This window comes from Oncorhynchus mykiss, chromosome 23, assembly GCF_057628025.1.
Source record: "Oncorhynchus mykiss isolate SJ-2025 chromosome 23, ASM5762802v1, whole genome shotgun sequence".
Lineage (NCBI taxonomy): Eukaryota > Metazoa > Chordata > Actinopteri > Salmoniformes > Salmonidae > Oncorhynchus > Oncorhynchus mykiss.
In genome coordinates, this window is record NC_143044.1 from 1,189,608 (window position 1) to 1,215,078 (window position 25,471).

The following is a 25,471-nucleotide window of genomic DNA, read 5'->3' on the forward strand; positions in this document are numbered from 1 at the left end:
GTTCACATCCTTATCTCTCAGGCTAAGACTGTGCACCTTACACCTGCCAGGCTGTTGCATTATCAAAATGTGCTTCTAACTATGTCTCATGTCACCCTTAAAACTTCTTATGGATCAAATCCGGGATCGATTTAACAACATCCGGTGAAATGGCAGAGCGCGAAATAAAAATATATATATTTGAAATATTTCACTTTCATACATTCACAAGTGCAATACACCAAATTAATGCTTAACTTCTTGTTAATCTAGCCACCATGTCACATTTCAAAAAGGCTTTACTGTGAAAGCAAACCATGCTATTATCTGGAGGACAGCACCCCATCAAACAAAAACATGACAATCATAATTCAACCCGCCAGGTGCAACACAAAACTCAGAAATAACGATATAATTTATGCCTTACCTTTGAAGATCTTCTTCTGTTGGCACTCCAATATGTCCCATAAACATCATAAATTGTCCTTTTGTTCGATAAATTCCATCGTTATATCTCCAAAATGTCAATTTATTTGGCGCGTTTGATTCAGAAAAACACTGGTTCCAACTCTCGCAACATGACTACAAAATATCTAATAAGTTACCTGTAATATTGGTCCAAACATTTCAAACAACTTTCTAATACAACTTTAGGTATTTTTTAACGTAAATAATCGATTAAATTTAAGACGGGATAAACTGCGTTCAATAGAGGATAAAAACAAAGTGGAGCGAGCTTTCAGGTCGCGCACCCCAACCACAACAGTACAATTGGCTATCCACCCAGATAGGAAATGGATACGTCTTCATTTCTCAAAGGAAAAACATCAACCAATTTCTAAAGACTGTTGACATCCAGTGGAAGTGATAGGAACTGCAAGCAAGTGCTAGATCCACATAGAAAACCCATTGAAAACACTGTTTACCTCAAAAAAAGAAATTAATGGATGGTTTGTCCTCAGGGTTTTGCCTGCCAAATAAGTTCTGTTATACTCACAGACATGATCTTACCAGTTTTAGAAATGTTAGAGTGTTTTCTATCCATATCTACCAATTATATGCATCTCCTAGCTTCTGTGCCTGAGTAGCAGGCAGTTTATTTTGGGCACACTTTTCATCCGGAAGTGAAAATACCGCCCCATAGCACTGTACCGTTCTTATACCGTTCTTAATCCAGCTACCCTATTGCCGACGGAGGACAATGGTGACCTACATGATTGTGCTGCCCTGACTTGTCTGATGTGTCATTAATGAATGCTGATTTGGAACTGTTTGTTGATGGCTCTGTCCAGAGGTCAGGAAAAAGTGAGCCATTGGTGGCATATGCAATAACTACTGCTGCCACTACCCTAGAAAGTGCAAAGCTACCATCTCATTTATCTACCCAAGCAGCAGAACTGTTTGTTTGACTAGAGCATGCATTTTGGCAAAGGATAAAACTGTGACTATTTACACAGACTCAGGATATGCATTTGGGGTTGTGCATGATTTTGGTACTCTATGGAAGCAGCGTGGGTTCCTCACCTCCTCTGGTAAGACAATTTCCCATTGTAAATTGGTTGACAACTTGTTGCAGGCTATTTTGTTCCCCACTTCCATTTCAGTTTGTAACCGTCAAGCTCACACTCATTTCTCTAACCCCATTTCTAAAGGGAATGCTGCTGCTGATCTGGCTGCAAAGGCGTCAACTATCTCGCCCACACGTTAGATGAATAAGTGTTAATTTGGTGCTGGTCAGACCGTCCGGCTAGGACCTAATGGTCTGCCGGTTCTGCCCGGTCGTTTCCCCTATGTTGCAAAGTTGGCTCATGGTTTTGACCATGTGTCTAAGGGGGGAGTTGTGAGGATTGTAAAATAACAATGCAGTCAGAGGCATTCCTATGCCCATGTCAGCCCAATCAAGGCCTGAAGGACCTTTTGAGCACGTTGCGATGGATTTTATTGAGCTCACTCCATGCCAGGGGTATAAGTACTGCCTGGTTGTGGTTGATGCTTTTTCTAAATGGATAAATACATTTTCTTGCACACATGCTACAGCTATGACTGTAGCCAAGAACCTACGAAGGGAAATTATTCCTAGGTGGTGTCTGCCATCCAAATCAATATCGGACAATGGCACACATTTTGTAAATAGTGTTATTCAAAATATTTCTGAGAGTTTGCAGATTGACCTGCGGACACATTGCAGCTATCATGCAGCCAGTGGAGTTCTCGTTGAGAGAGCCAACCAATCGCTGAACATTAAACTGATGAAAATGATGGCTGAGACAGAGTTTGCCATGGGTAATTGTAATGCCTTTGGCTCTAATGTACATTCATGGACGCGCACATCGTACCACTGGGTTAGCACCTCGTGAGATACTAACAGGGAGACCTAAAAGAATGCTAAATACCCCATTTCCACAAAATAGGCTCACACTGATGGGCTGTGAAAACCAAATGGTAAGTTACTGTGCTGCACTTAACAATGTTCTGAAGTCTATTCTTCCCAGGGTAAAAGCAGCTTTGCCTGAGCCAAGTGGTGGACTTCTCCACAAACTACAACCAGGCTTTCGGGTGGTCATCAAAGACCTTTGCAAAAAGACGTGCCACCAGAAGCACTGGACCATTCCAGGTACTCCTGAAAACTCAGACTGCTATAAAGGTTGCTGAGAGATCTGTGTGGGTTTACGCCAGCAGGATGGTGCCATACCAGAGGATGTACCAGAGGATGAATCGATGCAGAGGACCTAGATGGCCATGGAAGGTTTATGACCAGACTCTGCATATCCTGTTTGTATATTTTTCTGGCTAGGGTCTTTATTGCAGCTGCGGTATGGACTCTGAAGGGATCAGAGCAGACCAGAGGTGGTGATGACAGGAATGCTACCAATCTGACCAATTCCAGTGCAGTCCCATGGCCGGACTTAAATAGCCGCTCAAACAGAAATAAATGTTCAGCACCTTGCTGGTATCACCCAGAAACACTGAACATTTCAACACCATGGAAAAGACAATGTATGGTATGATATGCTGATGGTTCACGTCAGACAATGGAACAATGGGACTTCCCACCCCTACTAGTTAAACATCTATGTTCACTCTGTATGATAACCCAGAGAGTGAAGCAAATATTAGATGTGTTGTGCTACTAATGACATCCTGGACAGATGCTGGCAGATTGCCAGAACCCTCGGGTACTAAACAAAAGTTCCTGTTTAGAATTAGTACAAAGCTTAACTGTTGTGTTTTCATCTGTTGGTGGCCATAATGAGAAGGAATGTAAAAAGATGTGTGATAATGAATGGGTAGTTCCTGATAATTCCACTGATAAAGGAATTTGTACAAAGAGCATTAGGGTTGAAAAAACTGAATTATGTATCTGCAGGGGTAGTACTCAGACTGCAATTAAATGTAACACCACCACATCACCACTCTTTCAAGATGAATATGATAAACCCCAATGACCGCAACATGTCTGTAGTCCTGATGGCACCAGGTATAGGTACCCCGGTGGGTAAATATTGGGTATGCGGTAAAAATGCTTCTAGTTTTATTCCTCGTGATTATGTTGGCTGTTGCCATTTATCCACTCTTACTACTGACCTAGCCGTGTTTCCATTCAATTCCTCTATGACTAAGTCTGGAGGGGTAATAAACCATAGAAATAAAAGGGACAGTGGGTGACAGGGTAGCCTAGTGGTTAGAGCATTGGACTAGTAACCGAAAGGTTGCAAGATCGAATTCCTGAGCTGACATGGTAAAAATCTGTCGTTCTGCCCCTGAACAAGGTAGTTAACCCACTGTTCCTAGGCCATCATTGAAAAAAATAATTTGTTCTGAACTGACTTGCCTAGTTAAATAAAGGTACAATAAAAAAAAGTATTTTCATTGACGCACATCACAAGGAGAGAAGTGGGGTATAGGTATTTTTTCCTGGTATGGGACAGTATTTTTAGCTGAGCATATTGACAACATAACCTACTCTATGTGGCAGTTTTCTAATCTTACTGTACAAATGTTTAAAACCTTGGGTAATGCCCAGCAAAATCACAGAATGATGCTGTTACAGAATCAGATGGCACTAGACAATATTTTGGCAAGACAAGCTAGAGTATGTGGCGCTTTAAACCTGACGGGTGGTGCATGCTGTACTCTGCTACCAGATCTGCGTGATAATTGAACAGCATTAATGAACGTTTTGGAAGAATTATTTCATTCATTTGCCCCTTCAGATAGTGTGGGTAGTTCAGCATCATTGTGGTTCTATGATACGTTAGGCCCATGGGGTACTCTGATGTTACAAGTTCTCCTCCCAGTAGCGATTGTGCTATGCCTTATGTTTTGTGCCTGTACTATTATGATAACATGTATGATGGCGGTATTGCTGAAATGGGTTAGGGTTGCTCTAGGCCCTGACAAATCCTTAATGATGCCTCTGCTAACAAAGTATGATAGAACAGAGGATGAGGACCTTAATTTGAAAGAGTTGCCTAACTATTTCTGTCATGATGAAGGTGATGATGACAAAGAGTGCTCACCTGTTAAGAGTAATACTAAACCTGTGATTTATAAATGAAGTTATTTTCTATAAAACTCCATTGTTGCATACACTGCATTATGCAAAGAATATTTGCTTTTCACTGTCTATGAAGATTTAGGGTTAAATCGTATAAACTGTATGTACAGTGGGGCAAAAAAGCATTTAGTCAGCCACCAATTGTGCAAGTTCTCCCACTTAAAAATATGAGAGAGGCCTGTAATTTTCATCATAGGTACACTTCACTATGACAGACGAAATGAGAAAAAAAATCCAGAAAATCACAATGTAGGATTTTTTATGAATTTCTTTGCAAATTATGGTGGAAAATAAGTATTTGGTCACCTACAAACAAGCACGATTTCTGGCTCTCACAGACCTGTAACTTCTTCTTTAAGAGGCTCCTCTGTCCTCCACTCGTTACCTGTATTAATGGCACCTGTTTGAACTTGTTATCAGTATAAAAGACACCTGTCCACAACCTCAAACCAGTCACACTCCAAACTCCACTATGGCCAAGACCAAAGAGCTGTCAAAGGACACCAGAAACAAAATTGTAGACCTGCACCAGGCTGGGAAGACTGAATCTGCAATAGGTAAGCAGCTTGGTTTGAAGAAATCAACTGTGGGAGCAATTATTAGGAAATGGAAAACATACAAGACCACTGATAATCTCTCTCGATCTGGGACTCCACGCAAGATCTCACCCCGTGGGGTCAAAATGATCACAAGAACGATGAGCAAAAATCCCAGAACCACACGGGGGGGCCTAGTGAATGACCTGCAGAGAGCTGGGACCAAAGTAACAAAGCCTACAATCAGTAACACACTACGCCGCCAGGGACTAAAATCCTGCAGTGCCAGACGTGTACCCCTGCTTAAGCCAGTACATGTCCAGGCCCGTCTGAAGTTTGCTAGAGAGCATTTGGATGATCCAGAAGAAGATTGGAAGAATGTCATATGGTCAGATCAGACCAAAATATAACTTTTTGGTAAAAACTCAACTCGTTGTGTTTGGAGGACAAAGAATGCTGAGTTGCATCCAAAGAACACCATACCTACTGTGAAGCATGGGGGTGGAAACATCATGCTTTGGGGCTGTTTTTCTGCAAATGGACCAGGACAACTGATCCGTGTAAAGGAAAGAATGAATGGGGCCATGTATCGTGAGATTTTGAGTGAAAACCTCCTTCCATCAGCAAGGGCATTGAAGATGAAACGTGGCTGGGTCTTTCAGCATGACAATGATGCAACGAAGGAGTGGGCAACGAAGGAGTGGCTTCGTAAGAAGCATTTCAAGGTCCTGGAGTGGCCTAGCCAGTCTCCAGATCTCAACCCCATAGAAAATCTTTGGAGGGAGTTGAAAGTCCGTGTTGCCCAGCAACAGCCGCAAAACATCACTGCTGTAGATGAAGATCTGCATGGAGGAATACCAGCAACAGTGTGTGAAAACCTTGTGAAGACTTACAGAAAACATTTGACTTCTGTCATTGCCAACAAAGGGTATATACCAAAGTATTGAGATAAACTTTTGTTATTGACCAAATACTTATTTTCCACCATAATTTGCAAATAAATTCATAAAAAATCCTACAATGTGATTTTCTGGATTTTTTTTCTCATTTTGTCTGTCATAGTTGAAGTGTACCTATGATGAAAATGACAGGCCTCTCTCATCTTTTTAAGTGGGAGAACTTGCACAATCGGTGGCTGACTAAATACTTTTTTGCCCCACTGTATCTTTTGTTTTTCTTCATGGTTCATGCAGGTGTACCTTTTCCGCTACCGTACCTTCTCCACTATGCAATCCGGTTTCTGAGCTGGTCACGGGTGCACCTCAGCCACGCTCAAGGTCCTAAACGATATCATAACCGCCATCGATAAAAGACAGTACTGTGCAGCCGTCTTCATCGACCTGGCCAAGGCTTTCGACTCTGTCAATCACCGTAATGTTATCGGCAGACTCAACAGCCTTGGTTTCTCTAATGACGGCGTCGCCTGGTCCAACTACTTTTCAGATAGAGTTCATTGTGTCAAATCGGAGGGCCTGTTGTCCGGACCTCTGGCAGTCTCTATAGGGGTGCCACAGGGTTAAATTCTCGGGCCGACTCTTTTCTCTGTATATATCAATGATGTCGCTCTTGCTGCGAGTGATTCTTTGATCCACCTATACACAGACGACACCATTCTACATCTGGCCCTCCTTAAGACACTTCAATGCCATACAACACTCCTTCAGTGGACTCCAACTGCTCTTAAATGCTAGTGAAAAGAAATGCATGCTCTTCAACCAATTGCTGTAATGGAATTACCAACAAATCTGTAACGGAACTACTGCAACTAAATTGGCTACAATGGGAAATCATAGTAGTCACAAATTACCCATTTTTATTTAACTAGGCAAGTCAGTTAAGAACACATTATTATTTACAATGATGGCCTACAGTACAATGAGTAGAACACAGTAGAGTACAATACAATATGGTGTAGAGTACAGTACTGTACAGTCCAATACAATAGTACAGTACACTACAGTAAAGAAAAGTAGAGTATATTGTACTGTCCTCTACTGTACTGAACTATAATCTACTTTACTGAACTCTACTATACTGTTCTCTACTGTACTCTACTGCACTGTACTAAGCTCTACTCTACTCTGCTTTGCTGTGCTGTATTGTACTGCACTGTACTTTACTGTGCTCTGCTGTGCTGTGATGTCCAAACTTGTGAAACATGAGGAGAATGACATTCATATCCATAATTATGCATTTCTGTGTAGTATAGTTCAGGGACCCATTATGTAATTCAGTTACCGTAATTCCGTTTCTGGGAGTAAATCCACATCACTTGCTGTAGTTAAATAACAAACAAACAATGCATAGCTAACATCCCATTCTTTCTGCAGAAATCTTTGAAACTTAATTCGAAGCTGATATTTACTGTGGTATCATGAAAACCCAAGAGCCATTTTACTGTAATTTCGTTACCAAAGTTTGGATCTGCACAGTTCTTCCACCAAATTACTTTTTGTAAATATTTCAGTGGAAACTGTTAAACACAGTCCTTGTTGTTCAACTTTGAAATCAATGTTTTTTTTGTTGCCATACATTGCCAAGCCAAAAAAACTGAGTCAAAGCGTAATTCCTGTAACATGGAATTGTCCCCTACCAAACATCCCTCCTCCAGTCAGTCTCAGTGTTCATACAGCAGTTAGGATTTAGTGAGATCAGAAACCCTCCTTTGACTCCCTGACAGCCAGCTGTCTGGATCTCACAGAATGGCCTTTGTAATGCAGAGAGAGAGAGGTTGAGAGAGAGGAGGAGAAGAGGAGGATGAGAGAGGAGTTGATGTGTAAGGATTATTGTCTCAGCTCTCATTTCAACGCCACAATTAGGCAGGCCTCCCAGCACAGCAGAGGACAGGTGAGAGGAGAGGGGGATAGGTAGAGAGGAATTTGGGTGAAAGAGAAGGGAAGGAGAAGAGGAGGTATTAAGGAAGAGAGAATAACATACTGACCACACCGCCCGCGTGCGCGAGCGATGCAAAATAAATGTACACATGCATGTTATTCAATCGTTGCACCCACACTGCTTGCGTGCATCAACGAGCATCTGCGTAGCCAGGCGATAAAATATAAATTGGTTCTATTTGTGGCGCTTAGTGCACTGCAAGTCCCGCCTCTACAATCTCCTCATTGGTTTTTAGGAGCATATACCCACGTGGGTGATTGAAAGATGAACTGAGGTCCACACTCCAGTCTATTTGGTGGTGGTAATGCACCTTAAAGTGGGTTGCCAACAGCCATATAAAGTCCAAATAAGAAGCCAGAAGGAGGAGCGAATACTAGAAACAAATTTGGTTGACCATTTTATCTGTTTAATAATTGTCAGAGTAGAGGACCTTGTGCATTTCAGGTAAAATAACAACCCAATGTTTATACCCCAGGACAAATTAGCTAGCAGCAGCAAGCTAGCTAGCTAAATTGCCATACATGCTTAATGCTTTTGAACCTGTCACCAAATTAATATAGTTGGTTTAGAGTTCATTTTGATATTTCAACCTGTGTGTCCTGATCGCGCCTGGTTTGGGTGGACAAAATCAACATGCGCACGATGGTGCACACGGACGCACTTGCACACCTGGTCTAGTCAGCATCTAAGAGGAGTAGGGATGACAGAGAACAGTGAGAAAGGGATCAAGGAGAGGAGATGCACAGGAAGAGGGGGATCAGGGAGAAAGAAGAAGTGGTGGAGAAGGATAAGTCAACGAGCACAGTGAGAGAGGGATCAGGAAGTGAAAGATTACTATAACATTAATCAGAAATACCCTTTGTGATTTATTCAACAACTACAGTAATCCTATGTTGTCATGAACACACAGTCAGCTAGGCTGATGTTGTTTGTGTGTGTTCTCCCAGCAGGTTCTAACAGCAGGGAAGATATGAAAGGTCCTGACCCACAGCTTGCTCCCAACGGGCTGATAAATTGCTGTGGACTTGACTCAGCCACACACACACACACCATACACACACACACACACACACACACACACACACACAGGAACACTAACCTGCCAGCCTCCTCACTCTTATCTCTCAGACAGATCAGAGAGACATGGCACAGAGCATCTGGACTAGAGAGGGAGGAAGAGAGAGAAGAAGACAGAGAGAAGAGGAGAGAGATAGAAAGAAAGGGAGGGAGAGAAAGAGAGAGATGTGGGGAGTGAGAACATGAGCCAGAAAGAAAGAAAGACGGAGGTAGAGAGGAAAGGAAAGAGTGTATGCCAGTGTCAGTGAGTGAGAAGAGAATTAGAGTCATGCAACAGCAGAGAATACCAGTTCATTTGAAACTCAGAACAGCAGATCAGAGTTTATATTCTATTCATTGTTCCATTCTATCTTTAGAAAGCCTTTCTGAGTGGAGTGGGAGAACTGAGACATGAAGCACACACACAAACCTCTCAAGCATTTCTGCATGCACACGTGCACATACACATACTATTCTTTGGACATAGTGGCTTCTTGTACCTCCAGCTTACTTCTTATGATTGTTGAACAAACCCTGAATATACTTGTATCCTTTAAGTCTCTCGCAACAGACTGCAGATGAGATTTGGTTCTGGGTTCCTAGAATATCTATCCTCTATGGTGCTGTAAGAAACGCATAAAAATATATATTGCATACACATCCGGACAAGTCTTTTTATAGTATTTATGGCAGTTTAGCTGCTAGCTGGGGCATTATCAGGCTGGCTGGCAGATTAGTGCCTGTGTGTGTGTGGCTCTTTGAATGATGAGCATTGACAAGATCAGAGAGATCAGAGGGCACCAGACTACAAAGTCACAATTTACATTTTATGATCACAGAGTGTTGAGTGAGGGGGTCCAGACAACTTGACTGACACACACACACACACACACACACACACACACACACACACACACACACACACACACACACACACACACGAGGCTGCTGAGGGGAGGATGGCTCATAATAATGTCTGGAATGGAGTGAATGTAATGGTATCAAATGCATTTATGCCTTTTCAGACATTACTACGAGCCTGTCCTCCCCAATCAAGGTGCCACCAGCCTCCTGTGACACACGCACACCCTCTATGTGTCTTACTGAGCACGGTTACATGCACACAATAAAATTATTATTGTGGATATTTAATATAATAGTTTGTTTAAAACGTTATCATGCTTTTTAAGAACAACAATTTCCCAGTAATCCTGTTTACATGAACGCCTCTGAAATCAGGCTACCTGATGGGACTTTTGTTAATGCAGAAAATTCTATCACAGTGACCATGTTATTTTTGCAAAGTCCATTTGATTCGGACATACAATATAAAGTTTATATGTGAAAACCATTTGTAAGTTGCATACTTTCAGTATTTCCGAACTCACCTCACTCATGAAAAAGAGGGAGGTTTGTGCTACCAGTGCTGACACATGTGCAGAACAAATACACCACTGGAATGCCGATTAAGCTGTTTACTTGTCCTAATAATTTTACAAAATTTCTCAGAAAACCAGGTGTTTTAATCGGCGTATGCTTACTTTGATTTTGACCTTCTGCTGATTAAGATAAGCAGAGTGAGGTATTTACATGACTATTTCTATACTCGGCCTACTGCCATAATCAGTTTAATATCTAATTATTAGTGTGCATGTAAACATACTCTTTCCCTCATCCACTACCACCCTCAACTGAGTATATGTCCAATTCAAACCATAAACAGTCTTCTAGTCTAATGCAGTGTTCATATAAGCAAATGTCTCCTCTCCTTTTTAAAGTAACTTGCTCATTGGAAAGTGAGAAAGCAACAGTATCCTTATTTCCCTTTTCTGTTCTAACTTATAAACAACAAAAAGTTGCATGTCCTAGTGTCACCTACAGTTGAAATTGGAAGTTTACATACACTTAGGTTGGAGTCATTGAAACTTGTTTTCAACCACTCTACAAATTTCTTGTTAAAAACCTCTTATGAATAGGGGAGACGGTACTGGCCAATTGCTGGGGGAAATGCAGAGCGCCAGATTCAAATAAAATGCTATAAAGTTCTAACTTTCATTAAATCACACATGTAAGATACTCAATTAAAGCTACACCCGTGAATCCAGCCAACATGTCAGATTTTAAAAATGCTTTTCGGCGAAAGCATAAGAAGCTATTATCTGATAGCCTGGAACATCTGCACTAGGAGTAAAGGAGCTAGCATAGCAGCCGCTACACAAAATGCTGAAATAAATGATAAAACTTGCAGAGCTTCTTTTGTTGGCACTCCAATATGTCCCATAAACATCACAATTGGTCCTTTTGTTCGATTAATTCCGTCCATATATAATCGAAAATGTCCATTTATGAAGCACGTTTGAACCAGAAAAAAACAGCTTACAAAAAGCAACGTCACTAAAAAATATTTCAAAAGTTGCCTATAAACTTTGCTAAAATATTTCAAACTACTTTTGTAATACAACGTTAGGAATTTTTAATAATCGATCAAATTGTAGACGGGGCAATCTGTATTCAATACAGGAATGAAAAGAAACCAGCACTGCTTTTCACGTCTTGCGCAACTCACAAAAGTGTCCCCAGTTCCGAGTTGGCCTACTTCTTCATAGCACAAAGGAATAACCTCAACCATATTTCAAAAACTGGCGACATCGTGTGGAAGCGGTAGGAACTGACAATAGGTTCCTATTAAATATCCAATGGCAAAGACAATATAGTGAACAGAGAGGGGGGGACACATTCTGAACAGTTAGTCCTTGGTGTTATGCCTGCTACATAAGTTCTGTTATACTCACAGACATGATTCAAACAGTTTTAGGAACTTCAGAGTGTTTTCTTTCCAAATCTATGAATAATATGCATATCTTATATTCTTGGCATGAGTAGCAGGAAGTTGAAACTGGGCACATTATTTATCCAAAAGTGAAAATTCTGCTCCCTCTAGCTTTAAGAGGTTTTAACAAACTATAGTTTTGGCAAGTCGGACAAACCAGGACAAACTAGGTGTAATAAGTGTGGTGACAGTCGGGAAGAATGTTCGGAGATTGAGTGTTTTAATAAATTAAAGAACTAATGAACACGAAACAGACACAACGCACCGACATGAAAACAGAGTCAATAACACCAAAGGAAAGAACCAAGGGGAGTGACAGATATAGGGAAGATAATCAAGGAGGTGATGGAGACGATGGTGACAGGTGTGCGGGATAATCAGCAGCCTGATGACCTAGAGGCCGGAATTGGAGAATACAGTTGAAGTTGGAAGTTTACATACACCTTAGCCAAATACATTTAAACTCAGTTTTTCACAATTCCTGACATTTAATCATAGTAAAAATTCCCTGTCTTAGGTCAGTTAGGATCACCACTATTTTAAGAATGTGAAATGTCTAAACTTCTGACCCACTCAAATTGTGATACAGTGAATTATATGTGAAATAATCTGTCTGTAAACAATTGTTGGAAAAATTAGTTGTGTCATGCACAACGTAGATGTCCAAACTATAGTTTGTAAACAAGACATTTGTGGAGTGGTTGAAAAATAGTTTTTGTGTATGTAAACTTCTGACTTCAACTGTAACTAAATGATAACTGTCACACCCTGATTTGTTTCACCTGTCTTGTGCTTGTCTCCACCCCCACCCAGATGTTGCCTATTTTTCCCCATTATCCCGTTTATTTATAACTGCATTTTCTGTTTGTCTGTTGCCAGTTCGTCTTGTCAGGTCTTACAAGCGTGTTTTCCTGTTTAAGAGACTAATTCTCTTATGGCTCCTAAAATATATATCTTAACAAAATATTCTCATCATATTTCATATACAACGTTAAGGATGGAGACTGTCCATGTAGTGTATATACTTTCCCACTTAGGGTATTTCCTTTATAACACTTAATGGCATCACAAAATAACATCCCATATGACATTATTTTTCTTTAGATCACCACCATTCCCCACGTTCTCTGTTAAGAATATTTCTACAGTCTTCACTTTAGAATAGGCTAGAGTTTCGGTGGGAAAAGTTATCTGGAGAAAAAGGAACATTCCTGTGTTCATTTGGAAAGGGATGTTCTCTGGATCGCCTTTCCTTTAATTTACGACAGGGTGTGAGCTGTCAACCCTGTAGTAAACCCTGTCATGAGGTAACATACCGATTACAGCTCCCCACTAACTACCGGATCTCACCCTCTTTTCATGTTATTCTCCTCAGGCCAGTGGTTCCTGGTCCCCTGGCTGATGCCGTCCTCCTCGACACCCCTGCGCCTCCCTTGGACATTGAGGGGAGTCCCGCCTATGCCGTCAGATCACTCCTGGACTCCCGACGTTGTGTGGGTCGGCTCCAGTACCTGTTGGACTGGGAGGGGTGCGGTGCTGACTTCTGGTGGACGACATTCTAGATCCCAACATCATCCGAGAATTCCACCTTTGCCGTCCGGACTGGCCCACTCCCGGGGCCCTCCTCCTTGCACTCTATTGTATTCACCTCTCAGGTATTGGTTGTTTCCTTGTCAGAAGTTTATCTTATTTTGCATCGTTCTATGTTCGTTTTCAGTCAAACTGCACGAAAGTGGAACTGAAACTAACCTGGATAGTTAAGCTTAGGCATTAATTCCGAGATTTTGGTCAAATGTAGGCATTAGGGTTAACCTTAGACAATAATTCAGAGTGGTCAGGGTTAATGTTTGGGATAGGGTTAAACCAAAAAAAAATACTAATACAAAACGAGTGCCTAGCACTGCGATTGTACTCACTATCATCTGAGCCGTAGCTCGCAGTTAAAGCCCATCCTGAACCCCATCCCCAACGCCCTAGCTCATTGCGAGCCTACTAGATGGCAATAGGCGCTCATGTTTCCCCTAGTGGACGGTATGAAATTGCCATGGAAATATAATGCCAGTCCATGCCATGATTTCACCATTTCAAATATGTCTAAAGACACCATAATCCACTAGACTGGCCTGTTATTTTCACCATCATCAACAGTGTCATAAAGATGGAATAAGCAGCTCTGGTGATCATAATACCATATCACAAAACTATAGCTTGGAGCCCTGATTCCCTGCATGGCCTCCTTGTAATGCTTCTGTTAATGGGTCTCACCTAAGATTGCATTGTAAAACACATACACAAACACACTCTGATGGCATCCTCTATCCATTCCTCTCCATCAACTGCCCCTTCGGTCCCCAAACGACAGCAGACCGTCCAGGCATGACAGATACCCCTGACACTATTAACTACAGACAGAGTTTAGCCTAATCACCTCACAGACATCATCTGAGGAGGGGTGAGGGGAAGGGTCATGGAGGGGTGGGGAGCTGACTCTTTAGATAGAGTTTAATCACCAAGCAGCTCTCTTATCTAATGGGTGAGGGAAGGAGAATGCAGTCATCAGAGCAGTCTTTCCCAAAAACAATTATACATCATAGACAGAAGGGTAGGGGTAAGAAGGGAGGAGGAAGGGGTGGAAAGGGTGATGAGGGTGGAGGGAAGGGTGAGAAAAGGCTGCAATGGACCCTTGTCCTCCCCTGTCAAACTGTAACGAGTGTCTAATTTCTGAATAACACTGAAGAATATCAATGGGATGAGAGACAGGGACACACACACATTCACTTTTTCTTCCCCCCACAGAAAGGCATGCACACACACACACACAACACAGGAGGACTTGATTTTTCAATAATAACATCAACGTTCAAACCCAGTGAGTTGTCAGTGGGTATGACTGACATAATGGGACATTATGACAAATGTAGCTGAGCCTGTCCAAACTGAAAACTTTCACTGAAAGTTCACAAGATACATATTCCGGCAAATAATATCACATAACATTAAAAATACAACTTTAATGCACATCTCTTTACAACAACCTACCTTTGCCTTTAAACAACCTCTTGGAACTACCCATCCCGGATCCGGGAGAATTGTCATCAACTACACTAATTAGTATAGCGCAACGGTCAAAAAATATTACTAGAAAATATTCATATTCATGAAATCACAAGTGAAATATAGTGAAACACAGCTTAGCCTTTAATCACCCTGCCATCTCAGATTTTGAAATTATGTTTTACAGACAAAGCAAGACAAGCGTTTGTGTAAGTTTATCGATAGCCTAGCATAGCATTATGTCCAGCTAGCACCAGGAAGCTTGGTCACGAAAATCAATCAAATTAACCGTTTACCTTTGATGATCTTTGGATGTTTTCACTGACGAGACTCCCAGTTAGACAGCAAATGTTCCTTTTGTTCCATAAAGATTATTTTTATACCCAAAATACCTCAGTTTGTTTGTCACGTTATTTTGAGAAATCGACCGGAAATAGAGGTCACAACCACGCCGAAAAACATTCCAAATTATATCCATAATATCGACAGAAACATGGCAAATGTTTTTTATAATCCATCCTCAAGGTGTTTTTCAAATATCTATTCGATAAAATATTAACCGGGACAATTGGCTTTTAAGTAGGAGCGAGAGGAAAAATGATTCACTCTAAGAGCCTTCAAGTGGCCACTTACGCAATGTAGTCGTTTACGCTCATTCTTCAACATAAAGGCGTGAAACTACAAAATGCTGGAGACACCTTAGGGAATACGCAGAAAAAGGAATCTAGTTGATATCCCTTTCAATGGCCAATAGGGGTGCATAGGAACACAACGGTTTCAAAATAAGAGGCACTTCCTGATTGGATTTTCCTCAGGGTTTCGCCTGCAATGTCAGTTCTGTTATACTCACAGACAATATTTTGACAGTTTTGGAAACTTTAGAGTGTTTTCTATCCTAAGCTATCCTAATTATATGCATATTCTAGCATCTGGTCCTGAGAAATAGGCGGTTTACTTTGGGAATGTTATTTTTCCCAAAATAAAAATAGTGCCCCCTAGTTTCAAGAGGTTTTTTAAGGTTGTGAAGTACGATTGTTGACTGTAGAACGTTTTCTAAACGAAGAATAGTTTTCCAAAATGTCCAAATTAAGCATGGCAAGTAACAGCATCAGCAGCCAGGTATGAGACACATCCTCAAATGTCACTTCCTGGATTCACAGGGTCATTTATAAATCATTAAACTCTTTAATTACTTTTTACTAAGTATACATCCTAAATATGTAAAAAGTGTTCCCTTAAGTTTGCTGAAAATAAACGCAGTTGACAGTGAGGGGACATTTTGTGTGTCAGATATGACCTATCCCTTACGGTCATTGGTAATAGAACAGTGACTGTGTGTGTGTTAACAGATGCATGAGATGCAGAGACCTGGCACTCAACACAATGAGGTGATTACTAATAATACAAATGTCCAGTAATCGCAACACCCTTTTCATTACATGTGTCACTGATAGGCAGTTGAGGCAGACCTTACTTCTACAGATGGAATTTTGCCAGACGGCAGCCTCAGTCTTTTTATGGGGAGACCATAATTGTGTATGTTTTAACGTGTAAATATTTGTATGAACATAAGATTCAACAACTGAGACATAAACTGAACAAGTTACACAGACTTGTGACTAACAGAAATTGAATAATGTGTCCCTGAACAAAGGGGGGGTCAAAATCAAAAGTAACAGTCAGTATCTGGTGTGGCCATCAGCTGCATTAAGTACTGCAGTGCATCTCCTAATGGATTGCACCATATTTGCCAGTTCTTGTTACCCCACTCTTCCACCAAGGCACCTGCAAGTTTCCAGACATTTCTGCGGGGAAAGGCCCTAGCCCTCCGATCCAACAGGTCCCAGACGTGCTCAATGGGATTGAGGTCCGGGCTCTTCATTGGCCATGGCAGAACACTGACATTCCTGTCATGAAGGAAATCACGCACAGAATGAGCAGTATGGCTGGTGGCATTGTCATGCTGGAGGGTCATGTCAGGATGAGCCTACAGGAAGGGTACCACATGAGGGAGGAGGATGTAATCCCTGTAACGCACTGTGTTGAGATTGCCTGCAATGACAACAAGCTCAGTCCAATGATGCTGTGACACACCGCCCCAGACCATGATGGACCCTCCAAATCAATCCCGTTCCAGAGTTCAGGCCTTGGTGTAACACTCATTCCTTCGACGATAAACACGAATCTGACCATCACCCTTGTAGAGACAAAACCGTGATTCGTCAGTAAAGAGCACATTTTGCCAGTCCTGTCTGGTCCATCGACAGTGGGTTTGTGCCCATAGGCGACGTTGTTGCCGGTGATGTCTGATGAGGACCTGCCTTACAACAAGCCTACAAGCCCTCAGTCCGTACTCTCTCAGCCTATTGAAAACAGTCTGAACACGGATGGAGGGATTTTGCGTTCCTGGTGTAACTCGGGCAGCTGTTGTTGCAATCCTGTACCTGTCCCACAGGTGTGATGTTCGGATGTACCGATCCTGTGCAGGTGTTGTTACACATGGTCTGCCACTGCAAGGACGATCAGCTGTCCGTCCTGTCTCCCTGTAGCGCTGTCTTAGGCGTCTCACAGTATGGACATTGCAATATATTGCCCTGGCCACATCTGCAGTCTTCATGCCTCCTTGCAGCATGCCTAAGGCATGTTCATGCAGATGAGCAGGGACCCTGGGCATCTTTCTTTTGTGTTTTTCAGAGTCAGTAGAAAGGTCTCTTTAGTGTCCTAAGTTTTCATAACTGTGACCTTAATTGCCTACCGTCTGTAAGTTTTTATGGTTCATTGAAGAAGAATGGGAAACAGTGTTTAAACCCTTTACAATGAAGATATCGAAAGTTATTTTGATTTTTACTAATTATCTTTGGCACTTGAATAAATTATGCCTCAGGCCGTTTTAAAAGGATTAGTTGGTATTTAGAGGCAGTCACTCTTTAATATTTAATTGAGAAGGTTTCTAGGAAAGATAGTGATGATGCTAATGAAAAATCTTCTAACGGCTACACAAAGTGGTAGACACGCGCACTGCGCATAAACAGACGGGGAATTCCTGTTGCCTCTTCAGAAAGTTTCTGGAAATACGAATCATTGATGCATTATGTTCATGTATTATGATAAACTTGGGCAAATTAATAAAATGTTCATTACATTACGAACTGACCCACACCAGCAGTCATGAGTCATGACCGCAGTTAATTTCCACGTGACCATTGAGTCATGGTATTCTCTTTTTATGCACTTTGGACGTACGTTGGTAGTACCCAACTCACTAACGGCCGTTAGGTCGCTAATGGCCTGCTACTTAATGCTTTATTGGACCTCTATCACAGGGTTTCCCAAACTCCACAAGGGGTGCACGTTTTGTTTTTTGCAATAGCACCATACAGCTGGTTCGTAGCTTCAACCCCGCAGCCCACACCCACACTTAAAATCAATCAATCAAATGTATTTATAAACACCTTTTTATATCTGCCGATGTCACAAAGTGCTATACAGAAACCCAGATGTAGAGCACGGTGGCTAGGAAAAACTCCCCAGAAAGGCAGAAACCTAGGAAGAGACCTAGAGAGGAACCAGGCTATAAGGGGTGGCCAGTCCTCTTCAGGCTCTGCCGGGTGGAGATTATAACAGTACATGGCCAAGATGTTCACATGTTTATAGATGACCAGCAGGGCCATCTATAAACATTTGATTTGGTCTCAATGTAGGCAGCAGCCTCTCTGGGTTAGTGATTGCTGTTTAGGAGTCTGATGGCCTTGAGATAGACCAAAAAACAGCTTCTCTCATTGTGCAGACTGCAACACCCTCTGGAGAGCCTTGCGGTTGTGGGCGGAGCAGTTGCCGTTCCAGGCAGTGATACAGCCCAACAGGATGCTCTTGATCTGTAAAAGTTTGTCAGGGTTATGGGTGACAATTTCTTCATCCTCCTGAGTTTGAGGAGGCACTGTTGCGCATTCTTCACCACACTGTCTGTGTGGGTGGACCATTTCAGTTTGTCTGTGATGTGTACGCCGAAGAACTTAAAACTATCTACCTTCCCTTCGATGTGGCTAGGGGGTGCTCCCTTTGCCGTTTCACGAAGTCCACAATGATCTCCTTTGTTTTGTTGACGTTGAGTGAGAGGTTGTTTTCCTGACACCACAATCCGAGTGCCCTCACGTCTTCCCTGTAGGCTGTCTCGTCATTGTTGGGAATCAACGATGACACACTACTGTTGTGTCATCTGCAAACTTGATGATTCAGTTGAAGGCATGCATGGCCAAGCAGTCGTAGGTGAACAGGGAGTACAGGAGGGGGCTGGGCAGGCACCCTTGTGGGGCCCCAGTGTTGAGGGTCAGTGTGGAATGTTGGTTCCTACCTTCACCACCTGGGAGAGGCCCATCAAAGTCCAGGACCCAATTGCACAGGGTGGGGTTGAGGGCCTCCAGGGCCCCCAGCTTGATGATGAGTTTGGAGGGTACTATGGTGTTCAATGCTGAGGTGTAGTCAATGAACAGCATTCTTACATAGGTATTCCTTGTCCAGATGGGATAGGGCAGTGTGATGGCGATTGCATCGTCTGTGGACCTGTTGGGGCGGTATGCAAACAGAAGTGGGTCTAGGGTGGCCGGTAAGGTGGAGGTGATAGGATCCTTGACTAGTCTCTCAAAGCACTTCATGATGACAGAAGTGAGTGCTACGGGGCGGTAGTCATTTAGTTCAGTTACCTTTGCCTTCTTGGGAACAGGAACAATGGTGGCCATCTTGAAGGATGTGGGGACAGCAGACTGGGATAGGGAGCAATTGAATATGTCCGTAAATACACTAGCCAGCTGGTCTGCGCATGCTTTGGGGACGCGGCTAGGGATGCCGTCTGGGCCAGCAGCCTTGCGAGGGTTAACACGTTTAAACGTTTTACTCTGCCACAGAGAGGGAGAGGGGGAGGGCAGCCCTTTTTAGCGGGCTGCGACGGTGGCACTGTATTACCCTCAAAGCTGGCAAAGAAGGTGTTTAGTTTGTCTGGAAGCTTGACGTGGCTGGTTTTCTTTTTGTAGTCTGATGTCCTGAAGACCCTCCCACGTACAGTACGTCTCGTGTCTGAGCCATTGAATTGGAACTCCACTTTGTCCTTGTACCGGCATTTCGCTTGTTTGATTGCCTTGCGGAGGGAATAACTACACTGTTTATATTCAGCCGTATTCCCAGACTTCTTTCCATGATTAAATGCGGTGTTTCTCGCTTTCAGTTTTGCACAAATGCCGCCATCCATTTACGGTTTCTGTATAGGGTCGATTTTTATAATCACGGTGGTTACAACCTCTCCAGTGCATTTCCTTATAAACTTACTCACAGAGTCAGCATATAGATCGATGATGTTCTCTGAGGCTGACCGGAACATATCCCAGACCGCGTGATAAAAACAAATCTTGAAGCGAGGATTCCGATTGGTCAGACAAGAATTTAATGGTTCTTATTACCAAAGATAATAAGAGGAGACCAGATGAGTTTGGTCTGTTTATAGTATACATTTTGAAGGGGGTGTATTGTCTACAATCATCCACTGCCCTTCATTCACTTCCGAAAGTTTGCCTGAAAGATGAGTGAACCATTCCTTCACCTCATTATGACATCTTTGGTCTGACAGATTATGTGACACCCAGAATGCATTGGTGCCACACATAGCTGGCAAATAGCTTTGCTCATTATAATCAGTACAACCTTCAAAAATGTTACACACATCATAGGTGTCCATTACAACATATGCAATAATCGGAATGCATTATGTCACCAGTACTTGAAAACTTGTGACTACAACTGTAAATACCTTATGCTCCATACATACATACTGTACAATAGAAATGACAACACGATATTGTCACGTGTGCTCCCTCTCGGGCCTCTAGGTCACCAGGCTGCTCGTTATGGCACGCACCTGCACGTCATCAGACTCACCTGGACTCCATCACTTCCCTGATTACCTTCCTTATACATGTCCCTTTTGTTCCTTCCCCAGGCGTCATTGTTTCTGTTTCAGTTTCATGTCTGTGCTTTGTTCGTGTTTCTTGGTTTGTTTCATTTATTGATTAAATCACTCTCCCTGAACTTGCTTCCTGACTCTCAGCGCACATTACAGAATGACGCCTCACCTAAGGGAAACATCAGGGAGTGTTTTTTTGTTTCGGTGGGAATGACCTTGGGTCCGGGAGCCGCTACAGGCTCTCATGCCTCAGACAGATCAACAAACTCCCCTGCCTCCGCCGGTTCGTCAGGCTCTCATGCTTCAGCTGGATCGCCAGGCTCCCCTGCTACAGCCGGCTCATCAGGCTTTCATGCCTTCACCGGATCGCCAGGCTCCCCTGCTTCCACTGGCTCATCAGGCTCTCATGCCTCAGCCGGATCGCCATGCTCCCCCTCCTCAGCAGGACTGTCAGTTTCCTGCTTTCCAGCCGGTGACATGTTCCAGCGCATCAGCAGAGGTGACCAGTCCGCTCCTGATCCTCGGGATCGTACATTTGGTTGGCGTCCTGCGCCTGGAGCCGCGCATCGGGGAGGTGTTACTGTCACGTGTGCTCACTAGGTCACCAGGCTGCTCATTATGGCACACACCTGTCACCATCGTTACGCGCACCTTCCCTATATATGTCACTCCCTTTGGTTCCTTCCCCAGGCGTCATTGTTTGTTTCAGTTTCATGTCTCTGCATTGTTTGTGTTTCTTGTTTCGTTTATTGATTAATTAACTCGCTCCCTTAACTTGCTTCCCAACTTTCCGCACACATCGTTACAGATATACAGAAAATAAGGAACTTACTTCATAGGAACGCACACATATCAAGTTATTATTTGTAAGGAAAACAATATGGATGGCAAAGCGAGCGCCAGCAAGAAAATACACAAATATATGCATACTTGATCTGTGCAAACATAAGTAAAGTGAGGTGGGCTCTCCTGCAATGCTGAAATTGGCTAATTCTATGTGAATTAATGAGGAGGCGGAACACACCTCAATTCAAACTGTTGTTAGAAAATACAACTTCTTAGAAAATTATTTGAAATTGACAAGTTGAGAAACAGCCTATAGATAATTAGCAGGCAGCGCGTGTTTACTGTCCTGTTGCGTATTAATCACATTTTGGAACAGTGAGTGCATTCTGACATCACGTGCATGAAACATCTCATGCTGGGGCAGCCATTAGAGACATTTGGAACTCACGAGTGAATAGGTTGAGGACAGTATGACAAAGTAACTGTAACTCTGAAAGTGTAATCAAGTTTACATCTAAATGTATAAAATATATTATTAAATAGGAAAATAATTTTGTGAAGATAGCAATGTGATTTTAGCCTTCTAAATTAGATAATTGCTTTTCATTTCAACTTGTGCCCACTCAGTAGCCATGCCAAGTGAGCTCAGAGTTTGTCAAAATTACAGAATGCCCCCTTAGCACAGAGTGCTTAAAAGAACTCGCTAAGAATGAACATACAGACCAAAAATAGTGAGGCCGTGGTCCACACATTGAAATGGTTAGAAACGTTGTACTGAGACCAGCCTGACATACAGCGTGAACTGAACATTACGAAATGGTTTAAACTCTACAGACCAGAAAACGTGGGACGGTAGTCTATATGTTTGAAGTGGTGAAACTCTGAAGATAACCTCACCTAGGAGACCAGAAACATTCAGTCTGCATTCTGTGGATGTACAAAATGCTCCTAGAACTAAAAGACACAAGGTAGGAAGGAAGAAATCCTCCCAGACAACTGTTGGTACATCTGAAGTATCTATTCTAACGAACACTCCAAGACCAAAGAACCTCTACAACTAAGAAGGACATTGTGACCTCTGGTGAACTACCAGAGCCTTACATCGAGCTACTTACCCATAGACGGATCGATTGGTTTCAACAGAGAGACAACAGAGAAAGACAGCTACGCGTAAATACATATTGCATTTCTAATCCGAATGAGAGGTGGTTAGGGTGCTAAGTATTCTGGATACTGTGAGCGTAGTTTCCAAATGTATGTACGGTAAGCTGACTCTCTTTGTCTCTCCTATCTTAATTGCTATATTGTAATTATTTCGCCACTATGGCCTATTTATTGCCTTACCTCCCTTATCCTACCTCATTTGCACACACTGTATATAGACTTTTTCTGTTGTATTATTGACTGTGTGTTCGTTTATTCCATGTGTAACTGTGGTGTTGTTTGTGTTGCACTGCTTTGCTTTATCTTGGCCAGGTTGCAGTTGTAAAAGATAACTTGTTCTCAACTAGCCTACCTCGTTAAATTAAGGTGAAATAAAATTAAATAAATAAAACATCTTTCCCCACCCCCTTTCCATTGTGTAATAAGCCATCATATTGTGTCCACTAGGGACTTGTATATCATGTAAGTGTGTATGTGCATTCTTTGTTATAGTATTTTGGTTAGTTAGTAAATAAATAATTAAGCCAATTTGTGTATTGCTGATTCATCAGTAAGGGCTAGGGTTCTTGCGGATCCAAGGATTATGCAACATTCAGACTGAGACTGATGCGGTAGTAATGATTAATAAGTGACTGTTATTGATGTAACAGACATCTATCTATATATCTTTAGAGTTTAAGTCTGGAGATAGTAACTCGTTAAACAACTCTTCCCATGGTACCCCAAGTTCCTAATGAGTTAATTGTTACATGATTCATTTAATCGGGTAACAATTAAACATAGTTTTATTAGAAAAATAACAATCATAAGATTAATGATAGTCACGTCATGACCTATGTAACCTTAGGAATATGGTTCATGAAATCAATAACTTGATAAAATCAGATGACATTAATATATTAGCCATTTCTGAGACTCACTTAGATAATTCATTTGATGATACAGCAGTAGCAATACAAGGATATAGAAAAGACAGGAATGCTTATGTGGGAGGTATTGCTGTGTATATATTCAGAGCCATATCCCCGTAATGCTTAGAGAAGATCTTGTGTCAAGTGTTATCAAAGTGTTGCGGATGCAGGCTCACCTGGAAAATCTAAAGCCTTTTCTTTTGGGGTGTTGCTATAGGCCACCAAGTGCTAACAATATTTGTGAAATGCTTGATAGTGTATGCGATTTAAACAGAGGTCTACTTTCTTGGGGGCCAGAATACTTACTTGTTTTCATCAAGATATCCGCTCAAGAGGAAGCTTCTCTCTATAACCAGTGCCTGTAATATAGTTCAGGTTATTAATCAACCTAGGGTGTTTACAAACACTATAGGAACAAGATAATTCACATATATTGATCACATTTCTACTAATACTGTAGGACAGTGACCACCATGCAGTGATCATAATAAAGTGGCTATATCCAGGAAAGCCAAAGTTCCAAAAGCTGGGCCTAAAATAGCGTATAAGAGTTCATACAAAATATTTTATATTTTTTATATACATTTTTTTTATATTTATATCTTATGTGGATAATGTTAAAAAATATTTGTTGGTCTAGTGTGATTAATAAGGAGGATCCAGATGCTGCACTTCATGAAATTCATGAAATTTCTTCTTCCTGTTAAGAAACTCATTGTTCGAACTGTTAAGGCGCCATGGATTGATGAGGAATTGAAAAACTGTATGGCTGAAAGAGATGAAAGAGAGGCAAAAGGAGTGGCTACTAAGTCTGATTGCAAATTGAGAAATGATATGACTAAACTCAACAAAAAGATGCAGAAACTGTATTATGAAGCCAAGATCAATGATATAAAGAACTTTGGTGTACTTTAAATGAAATTATGGGGAGAAAGATTCAACTCCAACTCCTTCTCTCACCGAATCACAAAACCATTTGATGTTGCCAATTCTTTTAAAGAGTACTTTACTGGCAAAGTGGGCAAACTTAGGCAGGAAATTCTAACCACGAACAGTGAGCCATTGTACACTTGTATGAAATAATAATAATAATAATGAAAGACAAAATACTTCACAATTTACTTACATTTTAAAACAATAACATGGAGTGTGTGTGTGTGCATCTACTAGTTACAATGAAGAGCAAGACATGGAACTCTCTTCTGGACCACCTGCAGCTTAACTAGGTCTTTCTTTGCAGTACTTGACCATATGACTGGACAATAATTAAGATTAGATATAACTAGAGCTTGCGGGACTTGCATTGTGGAGTGTGGTGTCAAAAAATACTTCTTCCAATCTTTACAATCACTAAATTTAAAGTTGAAGTCGGAAGTTTTACATCCCCCTTAGGCAAATACATTTAAACTTGGTTCTTCACAATTCCTGACATTTAATCCTAGTAAAAATTCCCTGTATTAGGTCAGTTAGGATCACCACTTTCTTTTAAGAATGTTAAATGTCAGAATAATAGTAGAGAGAAGGGTTTATTTCAGATTTTATTTCTTTCATCACATTCCCAGTGGTTCAGAAGTTTACATACACTCGATTAGTATTGGATTTGGCATAACCTTTATTTGGCATTGCCTTTAAATTGTTTAACTTGGGTCAAACGTTTCAGGTAATCTTCCACAAGCTTCCCACAACAAGTTGGGTGAATTTTGGCCATTCCTCCTGACAGAGCTGGTGTAACTGAGTTAGGTTTGTAGGCCT

The 25,471-nt window shown here is 41.8% G+C and overlaps 1 pseudogene; it reads left to right on the plus strand.

Annotated features, from left to right (window-relative positions):
* Positions 1–1,229: 1,229 nt before the first annotated feature.
* On the plus strand, positions 1,230–13,416 carry LOC149972457 (uncharacterized; annotated as a pseudogene).
* Positions 13,417–25,471: the final 12,055 nt, after the last annotated feature.